Source organism: Salvia hispanica, unplaced genomic scaffold, assembly GCF_023119035.1.
Source record: "Salvia hispanica cultivar TCC Black 2014 unplaced genomic scaffold, UniMelb_Shisp_WGS_1.0 HiC_scaffold_600, whole genome shotgun sequence".
Taxonomy (NCBI): domain Eukaryota; kingdom Viridiplantae; phylum Streptophyta; class Magnoliopsida; order Lamiales; family Lamiaceae; genus Salvia; species Salvia hispanica.
This window is the reverse complement of record NW_025952356.1, coordinates 4,308-16,538: the sequence shown is the minus strand read 5'-3', so window position 1 is coordinate 16,538 and position 12,231 is coordinate 4,308. Positions and strand designations below refer to the sequence as shown.

Below are 12,231 nucleotides of genomic sequence, written 5' to 3'. Positions count from 1 at the left end.
AGAGGGAAAAACGCTGCGACTTTTTACTAAAAAGAAAATGATCTATTACTATAATGCATTTAAAATGAATAACGACTCTATTACTTAGAAACGGTAAACTCGAAAGGAGTATTCAATTTCAAACCCCCACAACTAAACTAAGCTAAACTATACCCCTCACCTTGTCCCCTTTTCCTCATTAATTAATTTCGTCAACCATTTTCATGTGAATCCAAATATGATCCCTCTCTAACTCTTCCACCTCTTCCCTTTTCTTGCTAGTGACGATGGCCTCTTCTCATCACAGAAAATTCACCCAAAAATACGCCACCACAGATTGCTACTTATGCTATGTTTGCCCCGAAAATTGCTACCTCCCATCACCGCCACCTCCACCGCCTCCGCCGGTGGATTTTTCCGGCGAAAATCCGACCAAAAATCACGTGCCGACAGTCCTAATTTTGATGCTCTGCGTTCTCGGAGTCGCATTTCTAGTCCTATCGTACCTCACACTCGCCCGATACCGGCGTCGGAGAAACACGGCGTCTCTGGAACCTTCTAGAACAAGTTTCGCCAGCGAGAACCAGGGCCGGATCGCGGTGGACCACCCGATCTGGTACATCCGCACCGTGGGCTGCCCCAGTCCGCGATCGACGCGATGGCGTTGTTCGCGTACCGGAAGGCGGACGGCCTGGTCGACGGGAACGACTGCGCCGTCTGCCTGGCCGACTTCCGCGACGGGGACGCGGTGCGGCTGCTCCCAAGTGCGGCCACGCCTTCCACGTGGACTGCATCGACACGTGGCTGCGGTCGCACAAGAGCTGCCCTGTGCCGCGCCCCGTCGCCCTGACCTGGCGCGCCGCCGGCGGGCAATCCGAGCCGAGCCGAGTCGGGATCGACCATCAGAGGCGGATCGAGCCCGGCGGCGGCGGCGGCAGAGGTGCGGGGCGGAGGAGATCGGTGTCGATGGATTTGTCGTGTGCCTCGAATTCGAGCATTTATAGGGCGATGAAGAGATCGCAATCGTTTCAATTGCAATCACGGTAGATAATAGGTATAGATTTTATTCATCCTAAATTTTAATTAAATTTGAGACTGTTTGGATGTATCAATACGGAATCTATATTTTTATTCATGATTATATATTCTTCTAAGAAGTTGTAAATATTTTGATAGAATATAACGATCTCATTTTATGGTTGAACTATGTCTTCATGCTTTCCTGGTTCTTGATAAGAATAAGTTTATTTTTAATGTTTGAGAAATTTGGATTTTAGGTAAGAGTAGTGGGTGGGGATGGCAAAATTTTCGAAATAAGATTGATTGGAGAGTGTCTTGAAATGGGACAAATTTTTAGTCCTACTACACATTTTTCACATATTTAAAATACATATTCAGTAAAGCAACACCTTTAAGTTTGATTTAAAAGATACACGCCTGGCATGAGCGATTGAGCGGTGTTTTATTAACAATTTAAAGAAGTGAAAAGGTTTTTTTTTTTGTTTGTATGATAATTAGTAAGAGGTGCTGTTATGAAATTTCAATAAAATTCTGAAATGTTTTATTTCTATGACTGGTGGGGACTTGAAGAGACTATGGAAGATGAAAAGACAATTTCTTTCAATATAATTCAGATTTTCTTTCAATATAACTATTTCCTCCTACCCTCACTAATTTCCTTTTCTATTTGTTATCGATTAATTAACTCACTTACTTTTTACTAATTTTGGTAATAAACAACACATTCAATTAACTCATTCAACTCGCATTTGATTATAAAACTGATATGTAAAAGTAGGACTCATACCACTAACTTTTTCTACCCACTTTTTACTATAGTTCTTAAAACCTCGCAAGTCAACCGGTATCAATTAATGGAGAACGAAGGGAGTAATAGTATGTACAAAGAGTTACACTTAGAATCGCATTTTATATGGTCATTCCGATACTATGTACAATTGTGTTCTCCTCAACTTCTTGATCAATAGGAACGACGGTTGTTCTCTCAATCACCTTGTGCTCAGCTTGTCATGAATGCTACCATAGTCGATGCATCTTTTCCTCTCCAAAACTGTTTCCCATTTCAATGTCGATCTTTCCTTCAAGCTTGTGATATCTTCAGCAGGATCATCGTCTATGGGTGCTGCTCGTAGTCACCATTATCTCATCGTTTCAACAAACGCTTGAACGTCAAGCATTATAATGTTAAGGAGAAGAAGTGTACGATCATGGATGTCATGCACAAACATTTCATAACGTCTACCATGGATATATTGGGACCCCAAGAAGAGGGCAAAGCCATGTCAAGGAGCTAATTTGCAGCTAGAGCAGATTCAAATTGTACCTCAGATAGATTGTTATTATATATTTGATTTTTATATTATGTAGATATTGCTTCCATTTTAAATATTTAAGCAAGGATAAAAATCAATTAAAGGTTAGTTTATACGACTGTTATTCATCAAGCCTCCCTAATTAAATTACTTCCTCTCTTTTCTCTCTCTTCAAGTTGTTGGTTATCAATATATATGTAGACATGTAGTAGGAGTAGATGTTGCATCAAATTAAAGCTAGCAAAGTAGATGAATGTTGCATTAAATTAAGCAACTTGATGGAAACATTAAACGTGATATAGAAGGGCCAACAGTTTCTGAAATTCAGACTGGGCCAACCAGTGGTTTCTTTTACAAATTAATTAATTAGAACAATTGACCTTATACATTTAACTTCAGTTAATATATTATAGTACACTTCTTTCACGGCCATTAATTGTTTTCATAATTTTATTTTAAAAACATTTTTAGACTCTATTATTTTTAATTTTAAACTATAGTTTCCAATATAAATTATTTTCCAGGAGTGTGACTGTGTGAATGGAGTATAAAGAAAATCTTATTCTTTCAACATTTTATGTTAAAGCGAATTAATTTTTCACCAATAACTTTTGATGCACTTTTTATTAACACTAAATAAATCTGCAAATATACAAAATATAAATAATATAGCTAAAGGTCAAGACGATATCGATCACAGAAAAACTATCACAAATTGTCTACTTTCTACTAAGCTTCTTCAACTATTTGGAAAAAAGCAGATTTTTGGTTTTTGAAGAGTAAAATAATGAAAGTAAGTAAACCATTGCAAAAAAATCACGTGATAAAACAAATGAGATAAGCGAATTCCATGGATGTGCTTTCACAGCTATGGTTTATACAAGTTCCAACAACAACACCATAGCATAGTTCATACTTTACTAGAACGAGTCACATAAATATTGTCCATGCGACACACGGTAGATTATAAACACTAGGGACGTCAATCCTATATTTGTAACTCCTAAAAGCTCCTAAGACTCTAATGTTCTCGTTCAAAATTTAAAGATACTTCATTTTATGGGGAATTAATTGTAACGTGCAAACCTCATCTCACGATTATGTTGCACGTCAATAGATCATCACGAATGTGTCACTCAAACATGAAGCAATATCCCACACTTAAGAATGAAGTAACATAATGAACAAAACAAATATTAAATATATGGGAAACCCTGTATAAACCAAAGTCGTTACTAAAATTTACAAGAATTCTACACTTGATGAAATAATCTAAACACATAGTTTGTAGGAAATCATAGAAAACATAAGAACTAAAGTAATAAAACACAAAGGTTGAATCTTGTAGTCTTGATCTTCTCTTGAATCCACACTTCAAACACCTTGGATCTTGATGAACAAGGGTAGGAACTCTCAAATATTGTGCTTTGTAAATTATGCAAAAAAAGGTTCATTTGATGAAGTTTGAGGTGGTGTTTATAGCCTCCAAGTCATGTGCAATAATATGACAAATCTTCATAATAGTAGGGTAAGTTTTGGAGAGAAAATAGGACAATTTTTGTGCGCCGCTTTTCCAAATGAGTTGTTGCACTTTGTTCACGGTGCGCAAATCATCCTGTGTTTCGTTTTCTGATCAGCATTCGCTGGCAATCACTCCGTATCTACTGGTTCTAAAGTAGCTCGTTGGCGTGTTCTTCTTTCACTCTATATTCAGGTGACCGCATGAGAAGCGTCGATGGCCGACGATGGGATCGCGTAGTTCGAATACTAGATTTTTATCTTTGATTTTTGCTATCTTTATAGGCTCTATTTTGCACATTTCTCACAAAACACGTCAAAATACCAAAATAGATCAAATATGCAAATAATGGACATGCAACTTTAATACTCAAACAGACCAAATAAAGGCCTTAAAACAAGGGAAAATCCGAGCTTAGCACTTTCTAGTTATCTTCCGACATTAACAACACTATCAAGAAGATAGTGGAGAAGAAAACAAGTGCCAACATACTGAAGCAGATGAAAAAAGTATGAGGAAAATTGCTTCAACTAGCCCAAGACGAGTATGACAAAGGTAACAAGGAATGCGGGATCCGCCAGATGGTTCGAGGAAATCTTGGATGATGTGAACATAGCTATATAACTCGCATTGTGGAGCGGTGGCATTGACAAATCTTGGTCGACCCTAGGTCGGTCCATGAGTCTCAAAGCCAATGAGGCCTTGATAAGTTTTACTCGAGGTTTGATCCATACTAAAGAATTATGGAGGGAAGAGAGGTAGAGCTTGGAGATGCTTCTTGAAGTGACATACAAAAAGAACGTCTTGTGAAACGGTGCCACGAGAGTCAGATGTAATTCATTCAATTTATTTCTCGTATTTGAAATATCTTATTTCCACTAATAATCGAGTTTGTTGATAACTCAATATAATTAATGTCTTTTTTTCAGAGAGTGTTAATTGTTTTGAAATGCCTTATTTATTTAATTTGAATAAATTCCAACTAACTATTTTTAAAAAAAAAAAAAAAAAAAAAAACTTGTTCAAAATATATTGTGGGGATGTAATCATCTCAGGCGTACGAGGGTATGACAAACAATTTATGATCGATGTTACTTGTATGTATTTAGAAATAATAATTAGCGAATGTGATTAATTCAATGTTATACCACACTCTATTGTTATCGGTGATCAAGATTGAAAATGACTTCAAATCAAAACTAAAAATTGTTCATGATAAATGCTCCATATCTTGAGAATATTGTTAACTTACTTCTATAAGGTATTAACTGAAAGATCTTCGTAACGTAAGACCTTCGATCAATCTATAATATACAAGGAGTTGTTTGTTTTATTATTTACAACTTCTATTAATTTAATCAACAAATGGTAATAAATGATTGACCATGTGATAAATAAATTTTTATAAAATAGGAGATACTAAGGATTTACAAATGCAAACAATTCAGTAAAACATGTTTTGTAGTGTACACCCCAACATGATCACCCTTAGATCACTTTTTTCTCTTCAAATGAGAATGCCAGCTTCTTCAACGTTTTGTATTGTGTTAGCGCTAGTGGTTAAATCAGTCAGTTAAATTCTATCCTTCTGTCCTTTGAAGTAAACTTTTTTTTTGGACATATGTATTAAGAATATTGGGTTAAATGAGTTAAGGAGAAAAAATAAAGTAGAGCGATAGAAAAAAGAATAAAGTTAAAAAGATAAATGTGTTGTTTTTGCTAAGCAATAAGTGACTTAACTATGATTAAACAACTCAAAAGAGAATACTATGATTCGGCCAAAAGGAACGCAGTGAGTTCAATTTATTAAATTGTTTGTTAGCTGGTGTTAAGAATATTAATTAGCTTTTGCTGTTAGTGATCACATGCTTATAAATTATAAAGTGATCACATGCATTAATTGTATTAATTCTTGCTTCAATTCAGTTCAATATGATCTTCTCACTTCTATGTATCTTTAAATTCTTCATACAAGTCAGATCATCTGCTAAAAAAGTTTTTTTGATCTTATAACTTTGTAACAATTAATCATGATTGAGAATTAAGGCAGGGATTACCGAAATTGATACGAAAATATTTTTTTAGGGGTAGTCGGTTTGCATGATTATATCTCATTATTAAATTTATTATACTTGGTTCATGAAATTGAATTCCATGACTCAATCTTAGATGAATAGTCATGTGATAATTAATTATAGTTACTCTCTTCCACTAAATATTCTCACAACTTAATCTTAGATTATATCTTGTTATTATTTTATTTAGTAAAACAAACACCACTTTCGCTAATATATTTTCAGTTCGAATTCTACTCCAGCTGAGTTTCATTTTCATTTGTCTACATTTGGTCAAATACGATGCCTAATCAATTTGTGAATTAATACAAATTAATTGCTATTATAGCTCTCATGTCATCACGGTGAACAGCTGCGCACAGATTTTGCCGAAACGCAATTTGATCATACCGTAGGAAGTAGACATATCCTCTTTAAATAACTGCAAAACTTTAAGAATCTGCAATAATTTAGGGGTGACAAAACGGTACCCTCAGTATCGCATCCGAATCCGACCAGCGACACAATGCAGATATCTAGATTACCTGATGTGGGTACCTGTTACATAATTTTTTCTTCATTTTTTGGTAAATTAATAAAAATTATTTTCACTAAATAATTGAAACCAAATATGCTAATTAATTTGCCAGCAACTATCTTTACGTGTGTGATTACCGGTTTTATTTGATTACTGGAAATTTTTGCAACATCTTTTATTTTATATTTAAGTTGATAAAACGTGATTTGATATTTAATTATATCACTTGAGATTTAATAAAAGTAAATATCATACTTTGATCGATTTCACGTCGATTTCACCAAGTGTGGAATAACATATAAAAGGGAGTTAACCCGTTATCTTTGATCATAATTTTGAGTTATGTTAAGGCTTCCTATCTTATATGCTTATCAATTTTGTGCGATGAATGTAGATCTAAATGTCCTACGGAAAGGGTCATAAGTGTGACAAAAGCGGTGCCACAAATCGGTTTCACAAGAAAGTGTGGAATAACATATAAGAGGGTACCAACCTACCAAATTGTTAAGGATACGCAATGGAAATTAAGTCTATTAAACCTACATAGATGTATTAATAAATTACTCCTCGTCCTATTAGAGTCATTCTTTGATCGGACCGGTTTTAAGAAATGTAAAGAAAAGTTGGTTGAAAAAATTAGTGGAATGTGGGACCATTTTCGTATATTAGTTTTATAATAAAATGTGAGTGAATTGAGTTAGTTGAATGTGGGACCTATTTACTATTTATGGTAAAAATGAAGTGTGACTGCTTAAGTGGGACGGACCAGAAATGGAAAGAGTGACTCTTAATGGGGGACGGAGGGAGTATTATTTAGGCCTTAAATCATGGACTTAGGTGTTAATCAGTTATACCAAATACAGACATTGTGAGCGATTCAAATGTTGCAATTCTCGACCCGCACTCGCACCCAATAATTATTCATATCGGGTCGATGGTAATATTTGGTACTTGTTTCGCCATTTCTATTACTCCCATCATCCATAAAATAGAGGTTTTTTTTATTTAGTTCGTTATAAAATATTTCACTTTTATTTTTTATAGTAATTTTTTCTTTCGAATAAGATGGACCATATTCTCCAATAATATACGGTTCCAAATATCGCTATTTTTATAGAACGAGACGAATACAATATATTAATCTGAAACAAGGTGAATGCCAAATCAAGTACCTTGAAAGTCTTGTTTCACCTACCTTAGTCTAGGAGAGTCGTAGCCACCATTATATTAATCAATGGAAAATTCTAGATTCGAAGAGGCCACAGTTCATATATATGTGGTGAATAAGAATTATAGAAAATAACATACAATAATTGCATCCTAAGTTATACATTTGAGGAGAGAGAGTCGACAATTACAAATGAATATGAGAAAAAAAAAGGCAGTGTGCGGCGCATTGTCTAAGCTATAGATGTAGACTCATTTTGGATCCTTCCAATCATCTCGTGCACCGCTGTGGCTATCTCATTCACTGTGCTTAGTTGGCATTCGTCTTCTACCTGCGTTCCATTTCATTCTTATTTACACATATCTTAATTTTGAAAGAAATAATTTTTTATAATAAAATGTTCATATTTATTATTCAACGACACATTTATATAACTTTGTCGTGGTGGTTTGAAAAGGTTAAGTTCTTTTATAGTCTTGTCATATCTTTATTATGTGCCTCAATGATTGAGAGCAAACTCGACTATGAGAGCATTCTACTCTTTGAATTTTTAATCTATGTTGCCTAAAAAAAATTAAAATTTTGATTCCTAAAAATATTCGTTAATTTTTTATTATAAAACTACAACTTTTGCTTAGAACAATTAAAACTCAAATTTTAATAGTTATGTTTTTTATTCATAATATAAATCATTGTTATCACTGATACTTCCTCTCCGTTCCATTAGTGTTGTATAATTTCTATTTTTGCCATTCCATTACAGTTTAGTAATTTCTCTTTTTAGCTATTTCAACACATTCAATTTGTCTTACTTTTATTATCTTTCTTTTAGAAAAATTCAGCATATTTAATCTCTTTTACTATAATATATTTTTATTTTTCTCTCTCATTATATATCTGTTTTGTTCTCCATATTTCTTACACTCCTCTCAACCCATCAAAATTTCTTTCTTGATTCATGTGCATAAAGAAAATAGGTAAGTGTTTCCCGAAAGACAAGACAGAGATATATAACTGTTGTTAAGATGCATATTGAACGCACAATTATGAAGACAATATATACATGTGATTTGGACACCTACATTTCATCTACAGTGACATTTTTTTTTTTTGCTTATAATTTTCTAGTGGCTGCCAGTGATGTGAATCTGAAATGAAATAAGGTATACACCCATTAACTATTTCAATAGTAGAGTTGACCTAGTGATAGAGTGCCTGATGCACGAAGATATGGGTCTAGGTTTGAGTCCATCATTATATAGTCTTTAAATTTCTTTTCTTTTGCCTGTAAAAAGGAAAGAAGAAAGAGATAAAAGCGGAGAACATACCTTTACACTTGAAAGAGTATAGAACCGATTGATCAACGGTTGTGATGTTAAGATGGAGAATGTTGAGGCAAAAGGATTGAAATTCGGCCACCATTTTGAGGAGTTGCTTTGGCTTTCTCTTTGCCTGGATCTTAATGCTTGCATGACTCTCCACCTTAGTCACCTCGATATCCGATGCTCGAATGCCTCTCCACCGCGACGTTCATCGCGATACTTGAAGGCCTAGAGTATTGAGGAAAGTGAAGAAATTCGAGAATATGTCGGAACAAGTGGCCACGGCTCTGACTTGTTGCCCATCCCTAAACTTGTAAGCTTCCATGAATTGAACTTGGTGTTCAAGTTCCTTCACAAAATTGATTGCACCACCAACAATTGATGCTTGATCTCCCTAGATTTAATATTTTGTAACCATGAGTACCATATAATGATACTTTTAATATAATGTTTTTATTTTCCTTGCTATGCAGCAGGTGAGTCCCACTTTGTCTTGTACCTTATACATAATATTTGACAGAATATTACCTAAAGTGACTAAACATGTACCCTACAAACCCTAATCATACACAGAAATATATGCATCTATTAAAAACAAATTATTTATGCCCATTATAAATTCTAAGTGATATATTATTTTTGAGATTTCTAATTCAAAATGACACTTTTTTCAACTAAAAACATCATTTTCACTACTTTATTTATTTTTATTTAATTCACAGAACAACTATGCATAAAATTCTATTCTGAAAAAAAAAAATGTTCCATTATGAGTGGCAGTGAATTTCATTTCATTTAATAGTGCTAGGTAAGATAAAAAAATGCACGTAAATCAATAGGTTATCGGTGATTAACCTATCATTGGAAATAGAGACAAAATTTAAAGTTTGTGATATATACCAATTTTAAAGTTCGTGAGAATACACAAATTTTAGCGAAAGTTGATGGTTTTAGAGATCATATCTTATTTAAAATAATTTACCCGTTGAGCATAGGAAGGAGGCATCAAGGAGCGGAGGACGGCGAGGTAGTCGTTCATCTGGCGGCAGCGATTCCTCTCGACGCGATATGAGTCATCCTTTGGGTCTCGAGCTCCTCCTTGTTCTTGGAGGGCTTGCTCCGCCGCCTCTTGGGGCGTGCCTCCGGTGTGTTAAGAGCAACAGAAGACGGCGGAGATGACTCCCAATTATAAGCAATTGCACTCTGTTGATCAACATTAATGACCTTTTCTTCAACCCCCAAATCAGTAGTGTAGTTGTAATCTATGCAGCCATAGATGAATGGATCTTGCTGGTATATCACTGCTTCCAGACTCATTCTCTCTCTGGAAAATCAGTTGTTTGTTGTGTTTGTGAGGAGAGGCAGAGCGTATAATATATACGAGAAAAAGAGTGAGTTGGAGCCTATTTAAAAGGGCTTACAAAGGATCAAACATTAAAAAAATTGCCAAGTTGCATCCATTCACATATCTACAGCAATTCACACGTGAGAGTGTTTTCCTTGGTCTGCTCTAATATAATGTAGAAATAGGTCGATCCCCTTAAAATGACTACATAAGGGAAGGCTATCCAAAAATATGTGGATGAGATTGAATTATTACTAAGTCGATGTACGATATGAAATGAGATTTTGAACACTCTAACAGAGTTGTCGTGCATTTGATGTTTATAAAATTTCAATCCATTTTGTAATTTTGAATTAGTAACCACCATACACAGAAGAATGTTTACAACTTACAACTATGTCCTACCTGACTTGAATTAATATATAAAAAGGCTTGGGTGGTATAGGAAATATATGCTTGTTTTTCACGAATTAATGTCTTTTGTTAGAATCGGCCAAAATTGTACTCTTTCATGTGAGTTTAAGTTGAACACTATGAAGGATAATAGTAGAATCATGAGATATATAAAAGATAAAAAACTAGGATGATATTTATTAAATTTTGAAACAACTGTGAAGGATAATAGTATAATCTAGCGAGACATACAACTAGTATAACATTTAGTTTAAAGTCTGCGAACAACATTTATTTTGAATGAGAAGCTTAAACTCATTTTAACGTCATTTAAATGATTAACTGAGGTTTTGTCCACTATTGAGATACCCTCTTCTTTCCATAAAAATATATGCCATAAAAATATATCATTTGAAATGACAGAAATTAATGCATAATAGAAAATGTAAGTCGAAAAAGGAGAATGTTGTTAAAGTAGTATTAGTAGATAGTATGACCCACATTATTATTAATGTTTAATGATTGACCCTAGTGGTATAAGTTATGAACAATTAATGTATATAGGACGAAAGAAAATTGAAAAGTGCATATATTTTTATGGGATGGGTGGAGTATTTTATTGCGTGTATTTCCATCTATAATAGTTTGATCTTGACAAATTAATTCAGTAGTGGCCTTAATTGTGATGCCTCTTTACTCAAAATCCTAATCAAACTTTGCTTCCTCCTCTTCATTCACCTGATGCTCGCAATGCATTGCCACACTCTTCATAATTAGTCATCCATCGATCAATAAAATTTCATTATGGTTCAAACCAAATTATAATTATCTCAGAATATTTCAGTTAAGAAAAACTATGAGATGCAAATAAAACTTTACAAATATAAACTCGAACAATTAGGAAACATAACCAATGACTTTATTCGGTATTTATGGGCTTGTGAAAATTCGAGATCTTCCGATAACACGTGAACCTCTTTGAACTAATCTGAACTCCCCGATAGTTGTCCTAACTAAAACACTATACCACACTCCTAATTCTCCCCCGTTCCTATAATGGGTTTTAACTTCCGGAGATTAAAAAAAATTGTGTTAGCCCATCCGCATCTCTCTCTTATCGTCTCTCACCGTCTCTCTTTTCACTATTCATAGCCTTATTTTACTTCACCCTTACTTAAAAAGGACACATCCCCCCAAAATCTTTTAACCATCTCTTAACCATTCATTCAATTTCATTTTTATTTTTAATTCCAACAAATTCAATTAATAAAAACACACTTCATTAAATAAAATAAAAATTACAATTTAAAAACCTAAAAAATAAAAAAAATACATAATTTAAAATCCTAAAAAATAAAAAAAATACATAATTAAAATACTCTAAATTAAACTATAAAAACTACTCGGCGAATCATCCCCGGAAGTGGGGGTGCACCCAAGTTAGATCGATCCGAATACCAAGTTGAGCTCTCGGATGCTCAATTCGTCCATATGGGCTTCAAATTGGCGATGATTCATTTTGAAGTGTCGCCATCGTGGGACGGTACATGGACATTGGCATTAGCCTATGCGTGCCTTTT

General features: G+C 34.2%; 1 pseudogene; it reads right to left on the bottom strand.

Moving 5' to 3' along the window:
- Positions 1–1,988: 1,988 nt before the first annotated feature.
- LOC125199641 lies at positions 1,989–10,265 on the bottom strand (annotated as a pseudogene).
- Positions 10,266–12,231: the final 1,966 nt, after the last annotated feature.